General features: G+C 35.2%; 1 protein-coding gene across 9 annotated transcripts in view; it reads right to left on the reverse strand.

The window, feature by feature from the left end:
* The window catches only part of Rfx3 (regulatory factor X3), a 246,510-nt gene that overhangs the window by 127,485 nt on the left and 98,121 nt on the right, over positions 1–20,904 (reverse strand). Inside the window, exon 2 of one of the 9 annotated variants that reach the window (XM_090329716.1) lies at positions 6,193–6,247. The exons of the other annotated variants lie outside the window; for them this stretch is intronic. The gene's annotated coding sequence lies outside the window, so the exon portion shown is untranslated. The remainder of the gene's footprint in view (positions 1–6,192; positions 6,248–20,904) is intronic. 9 annotated transcript variants of the gene reach the window in all.

A 20,904-nucleotide genomic window follows, 5' to 3' on the forward strand; every position in this document is an offset into this window, starting at 1 on the left:
TTAAACCACAGACCTATGGCCACCTAATCTTTGACAAGGGAGCCAAAAAAATAGAATGGAAGAAAGACAGCCTCTTCAACAAGTGGTGCTGGCAGAACTGGTTAAGCACTTGCAGAAAACTAAAGTTGGATCCTTCTTTGTCACCTTGCACTAGAATTAACTCCAAATGGATCAAAGACCTGGAGGTAAAAGCTGACACACTGAAAACTTCACAAGAAGGAATAGGAGATACACTAGGCCTCCTTGGCACAGGTCGAAACTTTCTTAATAAGGACCAAGAATCACAACAAATCAGAGAAAGGCTGCATAAGTGGGACTGCATTAAACTGCAGAGCTTTTGTATGGCAAAGGACATAGCTAGTAAATTAATTAGGAAGCCTACAGAGTGGGAGAAGATCTTCACCAACCAAACAACGGACAAAGGCCTCATATCTAAAATATATCAACAACTCAAAAAATTGAATCATTCCAAAACTAATCTCCAAAGTAACAACCATCCCATTAAAAAATGGGCCAAAGAATTAAAGAGAGTCTTCTCTGAACAAGAAACAAAAATGAGCTATAGACACATGAAGAAATGCTCCACATCTCTGGTCATAAAAGAAATGCAAATCAAAACAACTCTAAGATTCCACCTCACTCCAGTTAGAATGGCCAGGATCAGGAAAACGAATAATAACAGATGCTGGAGGGGATGTGGCCAGGAGGGATCACTACTACACTGTTGGTGGGAGTGCAAACTCATTCAATCACTATAGAAAGCAGTATGGCAGTGCCTCAAAAGGGTAAACATAGAACTCCCCTATGACCCAGCAATTCCACTACTTGGCATTTACCCAACCATCCAGAATCTAGGGCATACTAAATCCACTAGCACAACAATGTTCATGGCAGCATTATTCACCATAGCAAAGATATGGAACCAACCTAGATGTCCCTCAGTTGATGAGTGGATCAACAAGTTGTGGTATTTGTACACAATGGAATTCTATGCTGCTGTCAGAAAGAATGACATCGACCCATTTGTTAGGAAATGGAAAGACTTAGAAAAAATCATATTAAGTGAAGTAAGCCAGACTCAAAGGAACTTAGGCTCAATGGTTTCCCTCATTTGTCATAATCAGCAGAAATCTTGGGCTCTACTAGCAGAGATCTGCAATAGAGCAAAACCTTGATACATAAGGCCATATAGTATGAAGCTAATTGAAAGGACCTCCAGGTATTGAAACAAAAGCCATATAATGAATGATTGTTGTCCTTAATGTACTTTGTTATCCCTCATCTCCTTTGCTGTCCCTTGGGTATCTCATATTGTTACAGTATCTCACTTTGTTATCTGATATATTGAATTTATCTGTATTTGGTTATCTGAAACTTGATAGGGTAGGGGGGAAAACCAATACGGGGAGTGGGTGGTGGGTGGGGGGAGGGTAATGGGTACCAAGACATGTGAAAGGGTATCAATGTATGTGAATTAATGCACCTTCTATCTGGCAAATATCATGTAGCCCTTTTATTAACTACAATAAAAATATATATAAAAAGAATTTCAATAGAAAAGTAGAAGCAAACAAGTAAAATTTTAGAATGTGAAAAAGAAGAAAAAGGAAAGGAAGGAGAAAAACAGCAGATGGAAAAAAGTGAAGAGGAGGATAGAAAAGAGGAGAGGAAGGGAGAAAAAGGAGGTATGAAGAAGGAAGGGAGGAGGGTAGAAGGAAAGGAAGAGAAAAGAAAGGAAAAGAAAAGGACCTCAGTATATAACAGGTATAATTTTATAGAATTGGAGGTGTCACAAGGTGGGTAGAAACAAGACAACGGTTTGTAACACTTCAGAGCAAGAGAGCCAGGAAGAACTTTCCACTCAGCCTTTGTCCTATCTAAACCATGTCAAAAATGTTACCAAATACCCAACAAAGCACAGAGAAACATCTACAACAGCATCTGAGATAGCAGAGTCCTCCAGTATCCGCAATTTGCTCTAAATTTGGATCAGAGAAAACAGATTAAGAATCCCCCCCCTTCTATTTTATTTGTTTGTAACCTTCACCCACAGGACTTTTCATTCTTGCTTGAGTTTACTATTTTCTTTGGCTTTTAGGAAGAGGCTTTCTGTGCTAAGCCTCATAGCCACAGAGGGTTTTAATTCAAATCTCCCATAAACCCTAACTCTAATTAGGTCTATCATTAGTCCTTTCCAAATCCCTGGAACTAGCCCAACACACTCAATACATTTTCTAGTTGGAGGTGTTATTATCTCTATTAAAGTAGAAAAGTAAGCTACAAATGGAGTACAAAATTTATCAAAAGTAACACCAAGAAAAAGACACTACATTCGATCTACAGGTCTGACTTTAACCCCATGTTAATCACTATGCACACAACTTTATATCATCACTATTTAAGGGCCTCCAAATAAAAAGCTAAAGACAGTTAAAGAACAGCAGTCCTTTGGGCTCTGAATATAAGCAATGATCTCTGATAATAAAAATGTCCCCTCTTGGGGCCAGGAGTTTGGCCTAGTGGTAGAGTGTCTGCCTAGCATGCACGAAGACCTGGGTTTGATTCCTCGGTATCACATGCATAGAAAAAAGCCAGAAATAGTGCTGAGGCTCAAGTGGTAGAGCTCTAGCCTTGAGAAAGTCCAAGGACAGTGCTCAGGCCCTTAGTTAAGCCCAGGACTGGCAAAAAAAAAAAAAAAATGTCCCCTCTTATTACTAAGACTAATAAAACTCAAACTAGTTATTTTTTTCAAAAGTCTGTTAACTGATTTTGAAAATTTACTTTTTAAACTGCAAATCAGAATGTTAAAGCATGTTCTGAAAGTGGTGTCAGGCATTAGTGGTTCATGCCTGTTAAGTCAAGAGATCTGAGAATGGTTCAAAGCCAGACTGAGCAAGAAAGTCCATAAGACTCTTCTCTCCAATAAACCACCCCACAAAAAGGAGCCATGGTTCAAGTGGTAGAGCACTAGCCTTAAGCAAAAGAAGCTGAGGAACTATACCTAGGTCCTGAGTTCAAGCCACCAAGAGTGGCACCAAAACAAAACAAAACAGAAGAAAAAAAAAACAGTATAATTTGCTACACAGATGACTTAAACCCATTAACATATTATGTGCACTCCAACATTTATTCGAAGTAAGATTCTTCACTTAAGGGCAGTGTCTAATCAAACTTTGTTAATAGGTTTTATTTTACTGGCAGCACAAAAATTCAGGAATACAATGAGGTGTTCTTATTCATACTGTAGAGGTTTCTGGTGCTTTGTTTATGTTTGGGGGTAATTTGGTTAGTTTACTTCCTTCACAGCTTCTTTTCATGTGATATTTGTTTATCAGTCACAAATGCAGTCACAATAATCCATTTTGATAAGCTAAATAAACCCTTGCATTTGTCAATGATACAGCCCATATGTAAATGAGTTGTATATTCTTGCAGGAGAGATAAGCATAATTTCCGTCCAGTCATCCTTGCCTAATGTGGCTGTCAGGTGTGTCATGAGCAACAGATGCTTGTTTGACAAAGGACCTTTTTATTCTGGCTAATTAAGCAGCTGGACACACCCGCCTGCTAAAGGTTCTGCTTTGTACAGCCAGCTCTGGTTGAATCATGCAAATCCACAGCTAAATAGGCCACATTTTGAAAGAAGGCTAATTAACCCTAGGAGAAGGAAAAGAGTATTTTAAAAACCCAGCTGCTAAATGCAACACGATTAGCATTCCTTCAACCTGATGGGCAAACCTAGGCAAATCAAATGTGTTTTGAATAAACATGTATTATTGCAAGTTTTAAGGCATTCAAATGTTCTTTGTGGGACTTTTGAAGATTATTTAATAAACTCAAATTCACAGTTGGATTCCTTTTTAGAACATACTACACATGCCAGATTAAAAGTTTTAATAGTCTGACCTAATCAATGACCTATCAACATTGCTATATGACTGGCCTAGCTTAAAAACATGTGTCCATCTAATTTTCATTGTGATATTCCTTTTTGCAATAACAGACTGTTCTAAACTGTAGTCTGCAAAGTTTGATTCCAGTGCACTTACTCTGTTGTTTTAAACACTGAAGAACACAAAAAGTTCTTTGAATAGAAAATACAATGTAGTTTCAAGTAATATAGGAAATTTCCTTCCAGAAAGACCACACTATCTAATACTCATTTAAAGCAAATCAATCAGATTTATTATAATATTCTTTTTTAAATTACAGCAAAATAAAACATATCTCAAATGTGGCCATACTCAAGAATGAATTATTTATAAGAGCATTAGGAATCTGGTTCAACATAAGACTACAAAAAAGAGTCATTTCATAATTGAAAATTACTGGATTAATTAAATGTAAGACTCCTAGGAGCCAGGCATCCCTGGCTTATGCTTGCAGCCTGCAATCCTAGCCACATAGGAAGCTGAGATCTGAAGATTGTCATTCAAAGCTAGACTGGGCAAGAAATCTCCAGTAAATTAAATTGGCTCAAATAGTAGAACACTGCACACTGCCTTGAGCAAAAGAAGCTCAGAAACAGTACCAGGCACAGAGCTCAAGCCACAGGACCAGGAAAAGAAAAAGTTCTTGTGGACTTTCCTACCCAAGCTGGCTTCAAATCATGATCCTCAGAGCTGTTTCCTGAGTAACTAGATTAAAGACTTGAACCAGCACCAGTACCTGGCTATTCCAACTTTTTACAAAGGTCAAAGCATCTTTCAAAGAAGACATAACGTAAAATAATGAAGCAATATGAAATTACGTATGTATGGAGGCTATCTACATAAAACTACATGACAACTTTAAGTTTTTAAAATCTTTAATAAGCTGAACATTTATCTACACATCCAAAATGGGTGCATTGGTTTCACTTCTCTCCAGTTAAAAACAAACAAAAAAACAAAAACAAGATAACACAACAGGATAAGGTCCAAATTGCAATTTAACACCAAACCCTATCTATCTAAAATATATCTCTGTGCAAAATTACTCACATTGTAAAATGAAGTGTTTGTTTTTTTTTAAACCAAAACAGTAAACCAAGAAAATGAAGAATAAGAAAAAGAAAACCCAAGTTTTCTTTTATAATATAGAAACCTCTTTATTTAAGTTTGATATTGCGAGGCTCCTGAGTATGTACAATAAATCTTTTGTGCTAAATTCATCTGTAGAAAGATGATGGAATGATAATAGTGTAGAATGTTCTTCAGTCATCTTTCTGTGATAACTGATGACAGTGATTAATGTTGGAGATGATTAATCAGCACACTGGTAACATATACAGGTTGCCTGGGTAACTTTGATCACTGTTCAAACAAAGGTTTTTCTCTTACCTAATTCTTCACATGACTCAGAATAGATTATAGAAAACTATTTCTTGAAGAAAATAAAAATCAAATCATAGCTAAGAGTTTTTATCTTAAACGACTAATTACTTAAAAGCTGTAATAAAAGAATCTATTAACACTGAAGACACACTGCTAAAATTGATGTGAAAATGATTTTGCTATTTATTTCCCTCCAGATATTGAGAAAAACTATCAACAAGCACAGGTGCCATTCCAGTTTATCCTCCCACTCACATTCATGTATTACTAGACAAATCAATTTTACCTAGATGATACAGGCTAAAATGAATCTATGCCCAGACAACAGTTGAAAGAAAAGAAAAAACAAAGACAAGCCACCAACAGCAACAAATCATAAGCATCCTAACTTTAAACACTTATCTCATTGAAAGAAAGTCTGAAAACAAAATGGCGTAATACACAGATTCTCACCAAAACGTACAAGACTTTTCTGTTCCATGGTCAATTCAGAATGAAATGTAACAAGATTCTACCAAATAAAGCATCTGATAAAAAAAGCACTAAAAGAAAATAAACACTGAAAAAGAAAATGAACATTAAGCATGTTTCATAAATTTATTATCACCACCAGTAGCTACTAAATGGTGAGAGAGGAGAGAGAGGAGAGAGAGAGGGGAGAGAGAGAGGGGAGGGAGAGAGGGGAGAGAGAGGGAGAGAGAGAGAGAGAGAGAGAGAGAGAGAGAGAGAGAGAGAGAGAGAGAGAGAGAGAGATCTTCCTGCCTTGATGAAGCTGCATGGCATAGGACGAAGGACCCCAGCATCTGGTGAATATAAGGTAACCCTTCTATTAATCACAATAAAAAAATTATTTAAAAAATAAAAAAGTCAATCACACCTGTATAAATTATGACTCTCAGAATTGAGGCTGTATTCAGGTCATTTGCTCTGTGCTAGAAACAAACAAAAGCAAATATGACTGGTTATTGTTATTGTGGCCAGGTGTGCTAGATCTGTGTCCCTCCAACATAACAGTAGATTTTTGTCTGGCACCTTGTACACTTGAACTCTTTTGCTCAAACCATAACTGTGATGTTACCAACTTTATCATTAAATAAGTACATCAATGTAACACAAAAAAGTGACTGTTATTATATAACACTTTAAATAGTAAGAAATTTCATTTAAATAGTTTCATTTTCCTCTCTCCCTCATGCTCTCTATTCCTATTAATATATTAATAGTAATCTTAACCAATCACTTGATCACCAAATTTGTTCAAAAGTTCTCTGAAGTGACCATCTCCATTTTTGCAAATTCCATTCAACTCCTGCTACCTGGGGATCTAATTTCTACCAAAGCTAGTGAAGGAATCTTGCATTTTCCAAAGACAATAATTTCTTTTTTTCATGTATTTTTATTGTAATTAATAGAAGGGTTACATGATATTTGCCAGATAGAAGGTGCACTACTTCACATACATTGATACCCTTTCTCATGTCTTGGTCCCCATTTCCCTCCCCTTCTCACCCCTCATCTTGTTTTCCCCACTAATTTCTTAATGTATAAATTCTGTAACTTTTCTTAGTTTTTCAGACACACTGTAACATCAAGTAACACATGAAATTAGAGACAATGTTTTATCTCTCAAAAAATCTTTTCCATGCCTACCAAGATATTCTGTTTTTCTGATTTTGCTCCTGTCTGGCCAGTTTCCATCACAAGTTTATTTTCTTGCATTTTACACACACACACACACACACACACACACACACACACACACACACATACACAGAGATGGTGTTGGGTGGGTAGGGGGGAATATCTGGCCCTCTCACTAACCTTTGGAGCTATACACATTATATGGATGTGAATAACTCCCAAGTAATTCCAAATCTTTAAGTCAATAGTCTTCCTTGTATTCAACTGTAGCTTTGAATTATTAACTACTTGTTGAATCTTTTTGAATAGCCACTCATCAGTCTCACTTTTCATCATGCCCATTAAATCTTCTGGCATTAGGTTCTCTATGAAACGGAAGATACCAGCTTTGCTAACAATGTGTCTACTGTAACCTAAAACAAGAGAGATAATCTTGGGACCTAGTTACTTTGGCTTTTTTTTTCCCCTCAAAGAGCCAAAAAGTAAGAGCGAGATTTCTTTCCTCTTTCTTATCCCCCATATTTAATCAATTACTGAGTCTAAAGATTCTGTGTCCTAAATATCCCTAAACCACATATTCCCTTGCTTCTGTGTACATTCCCAGAGATCACATCACTTTCAACAGTAGGTCGCCAATGCCTTCAAGATAAATTGCAGATACCTTAACAAGATTTATGAGCCTCTTCCCAATAGTTCCCACCTACATCTTCCCAAGAATTACACATTCTAGGTGGATGTCCCTACCCTCAGTTGCTCAGCCCTTGAGCCTTTAAACATAGTTCCTTCTGTTTCAAATGATGTTTCCTTCTCACCTGTCTCATTTTATCTTTGGGACATCCTCCATTTGACAAACAACCACCACTCTCCTTTCTGGCTTTAACTATTTTGGGTCTTGTGTGTTCCTGATGTTCTTAGCACGCTATGTGCTGCAATTAACACACTGTACTACAATGTTTATCTTGCAACGAGAGCATTAACTCCATTAGCACATGGACTATGTTTATTTTTTTTATCTGCAGTAGCTTCAAACTGCCTAATACATAGTTAAATCTCCAAACAGCTAATACATTAATGAACCGTACTAATACCATATACTTTATAAGAGACACTGAATAATTTTAAGTTTCCTAAAAGCATAACTACTACAGCCATTTTCAATCAAGGCATTAAGAATTTTCCTCTTAATTTTAAATGTCTTCAGTTTCAATTTCTATTACATCAGAATTTCATTAGCCCCATATTCTAAGAATTTAAAAACTCAAACGATTTTGTGCACCATGTTTCAAATAGAGAAACATGGATTATTATAAACTCAAAAGAGCAAATCAAGTCTATTGCTTCAAACCTTCTGACACATCATTTACTGTGTTTTAATAAGTACACATGATTCACTGAATTGTAGATTCAGAACCAATGCTGTAATCATGTCATCTTAGAATAGGCAGCCTGTTATGCTTCCTTTGTTAGACAGAAACACTCAGAGATCTTTAATTTTCATAGATGAAATGTTAAGAATAAGTAGCCTAATAGTAATTGTTCTGATTTCATCATTAATTAACCACTTGAAGTTTATTGGAGCTTGGCAACATTTAACTGACATTCTGTAATCTTCTCTTAATTCTCATTGAAATTTGACACACCACACACACACACACACACACACACACACACACACACACAAACACACACAAGGTATTCCAAGATGACTATAGTTACTAGTTAACACATTCATATACAGAACTTATATGAATTTCATATCTAGAAATGCTATAAGGAAAATGCTATTAGGGATAAGAAAATCAAGATGCATAACTTAAATAAACCCTATCATACTAAAATCCCATATGCAATCAGAAAAGGCAAAGAGATACATGGAGGAAGAGACTTAAGAAAAGAAAAAGCAAACTCACAATTGAGCTCTCAGGTATATACTCACACTCAGTTCCAGTTTTAAATTAGTAGGAATGACAGGAAAAGAGTTAAACAGCTGATGTACCAATGTATCAGTGATCTGGACATTTCAAGTCATAGGTTAAAGATTATATTCTCCCGAAGTTTTGTGGGACTAGAGCTCCATAGTGTACTAACATTGTCTATTTTGGAATTTTGTCATTCTTTGCTACAATAACTTCTGGGATGAGAATTTAATAAATATTTGATGGAGCCGGGCTCAGTGGATCACTCCTGTAATCCTACCTTCTCAGGAGGCTGAGATCTGAGGATCAAGGTTCAAAGCCATCCCGGGCAACCCAAAGCCCAGAGACTCTTATCTTCTATTAATCAATAGAAATCAAGAAGTGGGGCTGTGGCTCAAGGATAGGATGGTACCCTTGCTCAGGCCCAGAGGTAAAGTCCCAAGACCAACAAAAAAATAAAATAAAATAAATAAACATTTGATGGTACTGAGGTTTTGATTATTTTAAATCAAAGGGCCAATAATGTGTTGGATAGCACAGAGTTTATCAATTAGTGTATAAAAGGGTGGTTTCAAGTCCAATGTGTTCTCTCTGTCCTTTACACATTTGTTAAATCAGTTCAGCTGGATGAGTTTGTCAATTTTTAAAAAAACATTCAACCACTACACTTAGCTATTAAAAAATCTATGAAATATTCAACATTCACTTGAGTAAAATAGATGAATAATTCTATTATATGTTATCTGGGTTGAAGCTGATACGCATAAAAAGATTAGAGCTATGTTACAATTTCAATAAATTAATACCTCTCACCAAAAATTATTTTGCTCTTATTCATGCAGGATGACTTGTAAAAACAAAAACAAAAAAACATGTAGTCAATGCAAACACAGTTCAGGCAATTAATACCTTGGAAGCTTAATCATTAGGCAAATAGATACATCAGATTATTTATTAAACTGAACCAAATGGCTAGAGTATTCATATTTCAGCAAGCTTTTGGAAAAGCATTCATTTGGTGAACTGATCAATCATTATTTTTTTTGGTATTGAATGGTAATTGGTTTTCAGATAATAAGCCTGTTTCTCAATGTCACATCACTTTAAAGGTTGAAAGTATGTATGTAGATCAGGCCACCATTTCATAGCCTAAGATGACTAATCCAGAGAGACCTAATGCTTCGTGTCAGAGTTGGCAATTAGAACTCAGAACTTCAAATCCCTAATCAAAAGCTCTTTCTAACAGACCTTAAATTACAAAAGAAAAAAAAGAAGGCACTCAAAAAGAAGCAGGAAGGCCTGCCAGAAGCTCCAAGTGCTTACAACACAATGAAACAAATACTCATAACATGGAGAATAGAATTCTAAAATAAGAGGGTCCCTTAGATGTTTCCAAGTTCCTTTCTCACATAAATAATGTCACTGTTTCATGTAGTTTTACAAGGTTTCCAATGACACAAGCTGTGTGTATGTAGTAAGATCAACTAAAATGGTCCACTGCTTTTTATATTCTACAGAGGTTCTGGACCATCTTGGAAAGGTTTGTTTCCCTTAAATACTTGAGTATCATTGTGCCCCAGGCTTGTCTTTCATTATATGGAGCACTTGGGTTTGAGGAACAGATTTTATTACTATATCATTTCTGAATGTAACCTAAAATACAGAAACTCTGTGCTTTCACTAAATAAAATACTAATTTCCACTTTGCTGGGAAGAGGAAATAAAATGTAACAATACAGCAATCAAAATAAAGTGAATTTTCACTTGCAGCATAGTGCAATTTTAAGGTGTAAAACAGAAACCTTTTAAATGTAATGGTTTGTGTAACAGCTTTTATAAGGAGCACTTTTCACTGTCAAGGAGCGTGAAATATTCCTGAGGTAATCAGTTTTTGATGGGACATTACAAGCTTAAAACAACTTGCTAACCCATGGTTTAAAAAAGTTTTGAAATTACTTCTTTACATATTATATCCATGTTTAAAAATATTTTTAAAGCAACTTTGAAAAGGGAACTATAAACCCATTTCTTGGGTGAATATTGATGCAAAACTTCTCAATAAAATACTGGCCAACTGTCTTCAGCAACTCATCAAAAAATGGTACACAGGATTCATCACAGGTATGCAAAGCTGGTTCAACATATGAAAATCAGTATAATTCAACACATCAACAGGAACAAGGACAAAAATCACATGATTGTCTCAATAGATGCAGAAAAGGCATTTGACAAGATTCAACATCCCTTTATGCTAAAAGCTCTGGAGAAACTAGGAATCCATGGAACATTCCTCAGTATAATAAAGGCTGTGTATGACAAACCGACTGCTAGCATTATACTTATTAGCTAAAAGCTAAAGCCATTTCTTGTAAAATCAGGAATGAGACAAGGATGCCCACTCTCTCAGCTCCTCTTTAACATAGAATTCCTAGCCAGAGCAATAAGGTAAGAAGCAAGCTTAAAGGGGAAAACTTTCTCTCTTTGAAGATGACATGATTCCGTATTTAAAGAACCCTACAGACTCCACTCCCAAGCTCCTTGAGCTGATATAAAACTTTGGTAAGATAGCAGGGTATAAAATTAACCTTCAAAAATCAACTGTCTTCCTATATACCAACAATAAGAGGAACGAGGCAACAATCAGGAAAGCAACTCCTTCTGCAATAATCTCAAAGAAAATGAAGTATCTAGGAATTAACTAAGAATGTAAAGGACCTTTTTAATGAAGACTTTAAAACTCTGAAAAAAGTTAAAGCAGAACTGAAGAAATGGAAAAACCTCCTAAGCTCTTGGATTGGAAAAACTAACATCCTGAAAATGGCAATCTTGCCAAAGGCTATCTACAAATTCAACACAATACCCATCAATATCCCAATGTCATTCTTTAAAGAAACAGAAGAGGCAATCCAAAATTTCATATGGAATAATAAAAGACCCCGTATAGCAAAAACACTTCTTAGCAGAAAGAACAGCGCTGGAGGAATTTCAATACCAAACTTTAGACTCTACTACAGAGGTATAGTGACCAAAACAAGTTGGTACTGGCACAAGAACAGGCCTGAAGACTAATGGAATAGAATTGAGGACCCAGATATTAACCCACAGACCTATGGCCACCTAATCTTTGATAAGGGAGCCAAAAAAATAGAATGGAAGAAAGACAGCCTCTTCAACAAGTGGTGCTGGCAGAACTGGTTAAGCACCAGCCGAGAAAGTTGGATCCGTCTTTGTCACCCTGTACCAGGATTAACTCCAAATGGATCAAAGACCTCGAAGCAAAAGCAAATACACTGAAAACTTTACATGAAAGAATGGGAGATACATTAGGTCTCCTTGGCACAGGTCAAAACTTAATAAGGAACAAGAAACACAATAAATCAGAGAAAGTCTGGATAAGTGGGACTGCATTAAACTGCAGAGCTTCTGTATGGCAAAGGACATAGCTAGCAAATTAACGACAAAGCCTACAGAGTGGGAGAAGATCTTCACTAACCATACAACAGACAAAGGCCTCATATCTAAAATATATCAACAGCTCACAAAATTGAATCACTCCAAAACTAATCTCCAAAGTAACAACCATCCCATTAAAAGATGGGCCAAAGACTTACAGAGAGTCTTCTCTGAAGAAGAAACAAAAATGGCCTATAGACACATGAAGAAATGCTCAACATTTCTGGTCAAAAAAGAAATGCAAATCAAAACAACTCTAAGATTCCACCTCACTCCAGCTAGAATGGCCAGGATCAAGAAATCTACTAACAACAGATGCTGGAGGGGATGGGACCAGGTGGGATCACCACTACACTACTACTACTGTTGGTGGGAGTGCAAACTCATTCAGCCACTATGGTTCCTCAAAACACTAAATGTAGAGCTAGCCTGTGACTCAGCAATTCCATTACTTGGCATTTACCCAATCGTCCAGAAACAAGGACATACTAAATCCACTAGCACAACCATGTTCATTGCAGCACTATTTACCATAGCAAAGATATGGAACCAAACCAGATACCCCTCAGTTGATGAGTAGATCAACAAGATGTGGTATTTATACAGAATGGCATTCTATGCTGCTGCCCCATTTCTAAGGAAAAGGAAAGACTTAGAAAAAAATCATATTAAGTGAAGTAAGCCAGACTCAAAGGAACATAGGCTCAATGGTTTCCCTCATTTGTCATAATCAGTAGAAACCTTGGGCTCTCCTAGCTGTGATTTACAATAGAACAAAACCTAGATACATAAGGCCATATAGGATGACACTAAATGAAAGGACCTCCAGGATATAGAAACAAAAGCCATATAATGAGTGTTTGTTGTCCTTAATGTACTATGTTATCTCTCATCTCTTTTGCTGTCCCTTCATTATTTCATATTAATACAGTATTTCACTTTGTTATCTGATATAGTGGATATATGCGTATTTGGTAATTTGAAATTGAGATAGGGAAGGGGGAAAGCAAGATGAGCAGCTGGGGTGGGGGGAGGGAAATAGGGACCAAGACATAAGAAAGGGTATCAATATATGTGTGAAGTAATGCACCCTCTATCTGGTGAATATAATGTAACCCTTCTATTGATTACAATAAAAATATATGGAAAAAAGGAATAAAAAAAGAATTGAAGTAACTCAGAGGACATCCTCTCTTGTGCTTCTCTGTGCTTTTCTTGTTGCTTCTCCTCCCCCCCGCCCCCCCCCCCCCCCCCCCCCCGGCCAAGCTGTCCCCATGGCCAGGAGCGTAAGGGAAGGTACTCAATATTCACGGACTTGTTACATGAATAAATTACTTCCTCTGGTTGCTCAAAAAAAAAAAAAACAACTAACCATTTTGCTTTCTTTAATCATCTGATGCATCTAATTGATTTTATTAGGTAAAAATTTGTTCTGCCTAATTTACATAAAGTAGTACTTCCGAAGCACTAAAAGATAAGAAAGTTACTTGGAAGGGAATACTTCCCAATGAAACCAACTCAAGGGCTATGTGCTTTATATAGCTTTTAGTATGATGATAATATCAATTATTTTCTATGTTACCATAACAATAAGCTAGTATGTACATAATATTTAACAATCACATGCAAATTTAGGCTCATCATACTTTTCCTGGATCCATGGAGTCACTTCTCTCATACCAGATTTCACGGATGATGTTTCTAACTACAAATGTAATGTTATTTATGTATGAAAAAAATCTATTCCCTTTTCTCATAAAAATTATTCAACATTGAATAGTAAATTCTTTTCTAATTAAGATGGTGATTTTTTCCAGAGGTGTACTAATAAATCCTCCTCTCCTGCACTATGTACTTTACTACCCTACCAAAAATAACAACAGAAGCCCACAAAGCAAGACTGCCTACCATTCAGTCAAACCTATACAACTGCTCTTCCAAATCATTTTATGTATTTAAGCTAAAGCAGCAATGGACATTAATTCTATCAGTCGCTTTCTTCTTAAGAGATTTTTTTATATAACCTGACAAGTGATTTTAACATTATAAGATCTCATAGTCATGTCATTCTGATTATCATACACATTTAAAAATCAACAATTTTCCTCCATACATAGCCAAAATGGTTAATACCTTAAAATAAAGCTTATTTTCTAGAACCACTTTAAAATAAGAGCAATAAAGGTCAATACCCATCGTTCATTACTTGATGTAGCTATGTTTAGAGAAATGTAGTCTCACAGTCCCTAAGGGCAGACAAATCCTTTAAGGTACTTTTGTGTGTTATGGTGTATACCATGATTCTTTGAATCCTCATAAAGAACTTTTATCCTATCATTAGGAACTGAAGAATTTTTGCTCAATATGACTTCAGCGTCTGGGAATGTTGCATAATGGTAGAGTACTTGCTTAGCATCCATGAAGTGCTGGATTCAATTCCTCCGTACCTCATACACAGAAAAAAAAACAAAAATCAGAAGTGGAGCTATGGCCCAAGTGGTAGAGTACTAGCCTTGAGTAAAAGAATCACAGAGACAGTGTCTAGGCCCTTGGTTCAAACCCCAGAACTGGCAAAAAGAAACAAACACACACACATACACACATAACCACATGACTGCCAGGCAACTGTAGGTTGTATGTAAGTATATATACACATACATATAGTATATATACATACAATGCTATGTTATACTATATATAAATTTTATAATTTGTATGAGAAATTCTTTAGTATTTCCTTCATGACAGAGTTATAAGGATTATCATTTTTCCATTGTAATGCTGTCAGTAAAAGATCATAAAATAAATATCCAAAGAATATAGCTAATCTATCTGAAGCTGTTACTGGTAATTCACGTAAGACAGTGAAACCTGTAAATCCTAGGAGTGGCTTTAGAAGGTGTAATGTGGTTCAGCAGATGCTTTATCACCTACTTGTTTTGCATGGTTTTCTTTTTTAATGCACGCAGTGTAGATTATATGTTCTGAACTTCCCTACGAAGTTTCCTTTGAAACAGAGGAACTATGTGTGTCTTAATTTTATTAATGTTGAAAATTCTGACAAATTCACTTTTCTTCCAACTTATTTGTTACCACATATACCAAAATATATGTAGTATCATTTAAAGGAAGTTGAATTAAAAATAGTAATAGCAGAATTTAAGGGTTATAATGTGTTTTATAATGATTATTTTAAAAATTACATTTCTATGTTCTTAAAGTATAAGCTTTTAATAGATTGTTTTCCTTCAATAAATGAGGAATAAAGCAAAACAAACAGATAAGCCTTTACTTGGAAAGTACACAGAAACTTCCACAAGATACAATTATTTTATAACATCTAAATGTTAGTTTCAACTCTGTAATACAAAAATTGAATGCAAAACTCTGTAAGTGTATACTCAATTTTACCTAACAAATTCTGCAATCTTATTACTAAGACTCCACATAATTAATTCATAATTGAGATGATTTGTGTTCCTTCTCAAGAATATATAAATTAGGGGGGCCGGGAGTTTGGCCTAGTGGTTAAAGTGCTTGCCTAGCATGCATGAAGACCTGGGTTCGATTCCTTGGTACCACATATAGAAAAAAAGCCGGAAGTGGTGCTGAGGCTCAAGTGGTAGAGCTCTAGCCTTGAGAAAGTCCAAGGACAGTGGTCAGGCCCTGAGCTCAAGCCCCGGACTGGCAAAAAAAAAAAAAAAAAAAGAATATATAAATTACGTTAGTACAGAAGTTTAATAATTTAGAAATGTCTGTTATAGTTTACAATTTGTGTAAGTTGCTTAAAATGCTTCAATTTGACTTAACAAAACTTCTTTGAAGAATTCATCCCTATTTTTCTTTCTTCTTGCTTTGAAAACAAGGAGAAAATACTTTCTCAATGTGTGATTTAACCTAACAGTTCAATGCTTTAACGTTTTTCTCAGTCAAGACAAATTAGAACAAATGTAAGCTGCATTCTGTGGAGTAGCAGTTCTCTTGGCAACTGTGAGTAAGGCTTCAAATGAAAACCTTTCATGCATTTTTGCACGATAGTGTGATCTGGAATGAAGATTTCTAAGTAATACATAAGTTTTAGAAATAGTACACTCTAGCTACATGATTTGAAAAATGGGTAAGGCTGTCACTGGCAGTTAAAAGATTCCTGCAAGAAACTACGTTTGCCTTCCACCACATTCACTTCCTTTGTCACATAAAAATAAAAATAACAAATAGAAAAAGAAGAATGGAAGAATGATTCAAATAAAGGCACAAACACATAGCAATCATAAGGCCCTGAGTTCAACCTTCAGTACAGCCAATTAATAATAAAATAAAAGCTACCATTTACTGAGTACCTACCACATACATGGCACTGAAATACATTAATTCCTACAACCATATAAAAAAGGGTGTTCTTGCCTACTTTACTGAAATGAACATTGAGCTTCGGAAAGATCAACTGTTCTCTGAAAGTATCCCACCTAGTAAAAAACAACACAAGGGCACACCTGGAATGACACCTAACTGTTAAATATATGTTCTTGTTATTGTCCAGCCTACTATTTATTATTATTATTATTATTACTATTGTGGGTCATGGGGCTTGATCTCAGCCTGGGCACTCTCCTCGAGCTCTTCAGCTCAAGGCTATGACCCTACCCTTGGGCCAAGCCCCACTTCTCATTTTCTAGAGGTTAATTGGAGATAAGAGTCTCAGGTTCTTTAACTTGAAACCTGATCCTCAGATCTCAGCCTCCTGAGTAGCTAGGATTACAGGCTTGAGCCACCACGCCCGGCTTCAGCCTACTTTATTTTTACAATGTTTTATGTCTCTTATATTTCATAGTTAGTAGAAAAAAACTAGTGATCATATTTGAAAATTTTAATATAATGGAACATTATGGAAATCTTAAAATTACTACAATGAGGCTCTTATAAAAGCCAACAAGAAATACCATAAACACCATAAAAATACCATAAACTACTCTTTTGTTGTACTTTACTACAAACATCACAAAGACTTGCTATTCTATGAAAAGAATACACTGCATTATCTACCACTAGTTTTTCAATTGGCAGAGTTAACAGTTTCTACTCTATTGAAGATAGGATATAAATCCACTAGGAATAAAGCATTTACTCACTGATGATAGCAATTCTCACAAGATGCGAAAAGAATTAAGAAATTTCCTTGCCTGTCTCCTTTAAGTTCTAGACCATTCCACTCTGTATTATTAACAATTTGAATCTTCACCTTTGATCTGTACATTGTGATTATTTTCAGCTCCCTGAATATTTCAGTCGCTAATCTACCTGAAGTTTTTATTCACTGCATTTATCTTCCTAAATTCGGAACGTATTTGAATTAACTGCCATATTCAAAGTAATCTCATCTATGTTTATGATTTCTTCCTGGAAGCATGCACAAAATGTCCTAAGGTATAAAGCACTGATTATAGTTGGGAGAGATAATTTACAATTCAAGTAAAATAACACAACTTCTTTGGGGTTGAGGAAATAACTTCCTTAATTCTTAAATGCTAAGCATTTGAAGTTCTACAATCTGTCAAACAATGTAACCAGGTAGCTCATAGTATTCTATTTTAATTTAACAAGGCAGTTTATAAGTACTACCCATTTCATGTTGACATTCAGGAGAGAAAGCAAATGCTACATAAGCATAGGACAAGAACTTTTCAGAGGTCCAGATGTGAAAATGTGAGTGGTGAAATAACTTGCTTAAGCTCACATATTTAGCAAGTGAGAGTTGTAAAATTTTAATGTTTTAAAAGCTGACTTCAAGACCCGTATTTCTTATGCTATGTTGAATCTGTTTCTGACAATTACCCATCTCTTTAATCTAAGCTGATATATGTACATATATATACAGATATACATGTATAATACATACATGTGTGTGAGTTAATACACATACACATATGATTCTATTGTGGTGCTCCATCCAACTATTGTTCACAATCATGTTTTTTTTATATTAAACAAAAGTGCATATAATGTGAAGGTTGTTTAAGTTATGAAAAGTTAAAGAACCATATTGAAAACCACATGTTAACTGCTAAAAAATAAAATTAAAATACAACAGTAAGGACAATAAGCCAATAAAGACTGGAAAACAGAATCATAAACAGTACTCAGTTAAGTGGAATGAAATAAGAGAAAAATGAAATCAAAGAATAAGACAAATCAAATGGCAATACATTAGATTTCAACTCAATCATATCAATAAACACATAAAATATAATTTGAAAATACAAATTAAAATGCAAGAATTGCTAAATGAAAGAAAAAAACAATTCTGAACAAAATTTTGCTTGTAACTCACTGTAAATGGCATGGGTAGATTAAATGTAAAATGACAGAATATATATATAATATCAAAGTATATTTGGAAAGTAAAAAAATGTATTAGAAATAAAAAGTCATCCTATAATGCCAAATGATTTACTTTAAGAAAACACAGTGATCTTAAATGTTTATGCACTTATCAGAACTTCAAAATACATAACACAAATGGTCAGCAATGCTACATTTTCTATTTTCATTCCCTGAATGCATATTCTGGCTTTACCTGATCTAGTAGGCAAGATATTGGGTAAGTCAGCTACTCACTATTATGACCTTAGTTTTCCCAGTGTCAAAATAATTAATAAACTCTAAAACAAGACTAAAAACTATAAGCAAAAAAGAAAGAGAGGCCAGGAGTTTAGCTTAGTGGTAGAGTGCTTGCCTAGCATGCACGAAGACCTGGTTCGATTCCTCAGTACCATATACATAGAAAAAAGCCAGAAATGGCTCAAGTGGTCAAGCTCTAGCCTTGAGAAAGCCCAAGGACAGTGCCCAGGCCCAGGACTGGCAAAAAAAACAAAACAAAACAAAATAAGGGAGAGCAACTTATGTAAAATAAGTGATATATTTTTGGACCAACCTAAAAAGTCTATACGTGTATAAATAATGTTTTACATATAAATATACTATACATATTTGTAGTAATTGATAGTCATAATATTTATATATTATACAGCTTATATTTTATGATTATAAAATATACCATATATCTTATTTCATATAGTATGTAAGAGTACATACTTCCAACAACCCACAGCAATCACAAAGAATAAATTAGTACCTGCCTTTTGTGGGCTTACAATTGTGCCTGATATACACTAAGAGTTCAACTAATAACAACTTTTATTATATAATGTTGTGTTATAGTTACTTGAAGCTTTAGTAGCCAAGATTCTACTTGAGTTTTTAGATGAAATGAATTAAAATAGGATAATACCACAGAAAAGTGGGTGATTGTTTCCAAGTCTTATGACACAAAGAAAAAAAAATCCTTGGTAGTTATTTTAGTTGGAATTCAAAGTCAAAGCAAACTGAAGAAATTTCTATTCACAGAATGAAATAATGATCCAATGAAAATTTCTGTATTACATGGAATGTTTTCAGATCAACCAACAAAATTAATAACTATAAGTTTCCAATGATACACCAGTAATATTTTAATGCCATCCTGCTGCTTTCACCTATTTGTTATTATGTGCTCCATTCAACCAGAATTATGAATTTAAATATTATATCTTCTGAAACAAAACATTTATTTCCAAATCGGTTTTCAGATGGATGAGAAGCAGCATTAAGAAATACATTACTGGAGTAATTTCCGTTTGGTTTGGAAAACAGTAAAATAAATATAGAACACATTTCATTTTTCATCTGATATAACTTCAACGCTTCCAACACACTGAATACATTATGAAAAACACAAAAATGGATGCTGCTCTATCAAATGTAAAATTGACAAAGTACTTTTAAATTTCAAAATAGCAAAAGAACAAGCTTTTTTGCCTTTTCTTTAAAAAAAATCATAGGTCATATTTTTGATAGAATGAGATAAAACAATTGTATCTTATTAAATCTCCCTCCCTCCCTCCCTCCCTCCCTCCCTCCCTCCCTCCCTCTCTCTCTCTCTCTCTCTCTTTCTCTCCTCTCTCTCTGCCAGTCCTAGAATTTGAACTCAGGGCCTAATCACTCTTCTTGGGCTTTCTCGACTAGAGCTCCACCACTTGAGCCACAGCAGCACTTCAGGCTTTTTCTATGTATGTGGTACTGAGGAATTGAACCAGGTCTTTGTGCATGATAGCACAAACTCTCACCCTATATTCTCTCTTTTGACACTGAACTCAGAGAAAACTCTCTTAGCTGAATAAACGTTTGTGTCACTCAATATGGGAAGAAAACATCAAATAACCTGACTAGTCTTCACATGGCATAGAGTACCAACTATGGAACTATTTACCTGTATTTAAATTAAAATTTACCCATAACTTTTGAACTTGTCAAACCATCTTTGTTGCCACTTCATAACCTACTCTTCTCTCGACCATGTAAGAACATTTGTCATTGTGGAATATAAAAGCAACAAGAGAGTTAAGAAAGAAAAGGCATACAGCATGTGGAGACCTACATGCTGCCTACCAGCTTCCATTCATCCTTCTGTCATGCAGGAGAAGATTAAAGTTCTCATTATATAGGCTGCCCATGTCTAATGTGTTTGCAATGAACTATGTGTA

Source organism: Megascapheus bottae, chromosome 3 (assembly GCF_031878675.1).
Source record: "Megascapheus bottae isolate mThoBot1 chromosome 3, mThoBot2.hap1, whole genome shotgun sequence".
NCBI lineage: Eukaryota > Metazoa > Chordata > Mammalia > Rodentia > Geomyidae > Megascapheus > Megascapheus bottae.